The following is a 2,522-nucleotide window of genomic DNA, read 5'->3' as shown; positions in this document are numbered from 1 at the left end:
TTTACTGGTTTTATATGTGATAGTTTCTGTTCCAGACAATACAGCCTGAGTGAAGAGGTCTGGGCTGTTTCCTGCTCTGTCCAGTGGGACTCTCTGTGTGTCTGCTGTCTCCTCTAGACTCTGCTCATTCCTCTGACTGTGTCCCAGTGTCTCTCAGAGCCTGAGTAACTAGCCTGTCTGGTTTTACTGGGAAACACCAGGAACTCTGCTGAAGATATTTTAAAAACTCACTTTATGACATTTTACTACGTCCTTTATTTATTATTCATTTTATTACATTTGTCCAAGGTGCTGAACACTGTCTTTTAACAGAAACAGAACGGTCCCATACTGGCACTGTCCAGGAAGCTGAATACAACTTTGTCGATCCCACTGCCTGAAGATCACCAAACTATGTTAACCCATTGGTACTGAATAATAATAATATTGATAGATTTAGTATTTAACTAATCATCATTTCTTATAGTGCTGAAATATATTAAATGCACCTTACAAACATTCGGGATATAATGTTGAAAAACCAAGAATACACAGAAGGAAAAGCAGAGCCGGTGTTTTTCTCTTCTGTACAGTTTCAGACATGACACCATCCAGGAGAGAAGAGCTCTTCAGTTCTGTCCAGTATTCCAGGTAACAGTATGAAATGAACACTTCATGAGAACGCAATTTCTGAACATTTTGGGTTCATTACAAAATCGACCAAAGTCATGTTGCATGAATTATATGATACACAAACTCTATGAGCTGACAAGATAATATTCCCAGCTGGGATGCTGTCATCATCCTGACAGACTGATAGACTGGAATGGTCTAAGAACATCGAGGCCCTCTATAAGAAGGGACAGAGCCGACTTTACTTCTTGAGGAGGCTCAGGTCCTTCAATGTGTGTAGTAAGATGCTTCATATGTTCTATCAGTCGGTGGTGGCGAGCGCCATTTTCTACGCAGTGGTATGCTGGGGCCCTGGGATTAGAGCAGTGGATTCTAAAAGGCTGAACAAGCTCATCAGGAGAGCAAGCTCTGTCATTGGGTCTGACCTGGAACCCTTGGAGGTAGTGGCTGAGAGGAGAATGGTGTCCAAACTAGAGGCCATCATGGACAACATCTCCCATCCCCTCTATGACAGGCTTGCAGGAATGAAGAACACGTTCAGCAATAGACTGATTCATCCACGGTGCGACAGGGAGCGCTACGGGAGGTCATTCTTGCCTTCTGCCATAAGACTGTACAACGCATCCACCTTGCGTCTGGACAGAGGCAACATTGACAGTGACCTGTTTCTGGACTGAACGCATCTACACATCTACTGCTACATCTGTTCAGGTGGGCTGCAGTTCTGCTTGTGTCCCACAGGTGGCGATGAGCTCCCCTTCCTGCACCTGTTTCTGGCAATGAGGTGGAAATTTAAATGCTAAAAGTGGCCTGTGCGGTTCATGAGAAATATTGCAGTGATGTCGTTTGTAAACCATTTTCCTGTTTCGCACACCGTGCCGAGATACACCGTGAACATGCGAAACATCCGTGAGGTACGTCGACCTTTTCTTTATTTGATCGGTAAGCACGTCTGTGTTCTGGCAGTTTGACTCTGGAGTCGCCTGTATTGAGAGAGAATGCGCGTTTAATTCGCGTGTTTTGAGACAGTGAAATCATTTCTTCGCTCGTCTCTCCGCGTATGATTTTAAACAAGATCAAATGTAAAAACACGGAGGGTGATTTCTCGGTATATCAATACATGATCGCTGCTCCTGTCAGCTTTCTAATTTAGTTCAGGCGGGTAGCTGCGTCAGCTGCAAAGAAACAGGTAATAGGTTTATTCCCTGCTAAAAAGAGAACTCTAAAAAGAGAACTCTAAAAAGGGAACTCGGACTTGGAGCCTTCTTCTGGGTTGCAGCTGACTAATACTGCGAGCAGTACTGGTGTTTCAATACAGTTAATAAAAAGTAAAACTCACTGTTTTATTTTTTTTCAATCTGTTACATTCAGCAAGTAAAAAGTAATTGTGCATGAACACGTATAGAAATATGTCATCTTTGAAAAAGTTGTTTACTTCTTTTCTCTTGGAGATTCAGTGAAACATGCAATCTGCCCACACTTTTGCATACGGCTATGGAAGGGATTGTGCTGCATGTGAGAGACCTGATTCTCTTCTAGATCTGAGTTTATGAAAACTGATTTAGACGAAGTAGCGAACTGATTCTCTTGTCATCGTTTCCCAAAGGAGACATCCACTGAAGTATAACTTGTAGTTATGTTGAAGATCACACTTAGCGCCCCGCAGTGAATATATTTTTTCTTTTCTTTCAGCACGGAATAAACCTTCACTTGTTCCTTTACAGGTGGCTACTTGATAGTGTAGAAATCTGACTGTGGTTGGGGCTCATTACTGCTGACCTGGCTGGAGGGAAGGTTGAACAGACACCTGTTGTTGTAACTCAAACGTAGGATAACAGCAACAGGAATAGGCACTGTGTCATAATTTATTTATTTACTCTTTATTTTCTATGCTTCCCTCTTAAACCCCA

Source organism: Lepisosteus platostomus, chromosome 25 (assembly GCF_059453375.1).
Source record: "Lepisosteus platostomus isolate fLepPlt1 chromosome 25, fLepPlt1.hap1, whole genome shotgun sequence".
In the NCBI taxonomy this organism is placed as follows: Eukaryota; Metazoa; Chordata; class Actinopteri; order Semionotiformes; family Lepisosteidae; genus Lepisosteus; species Lepisosteus platostomus.
The sequence above is the reverse complement of the archived record's forward strand: the minus strand, read 5'-3'. Positions refer to the sequence as shown.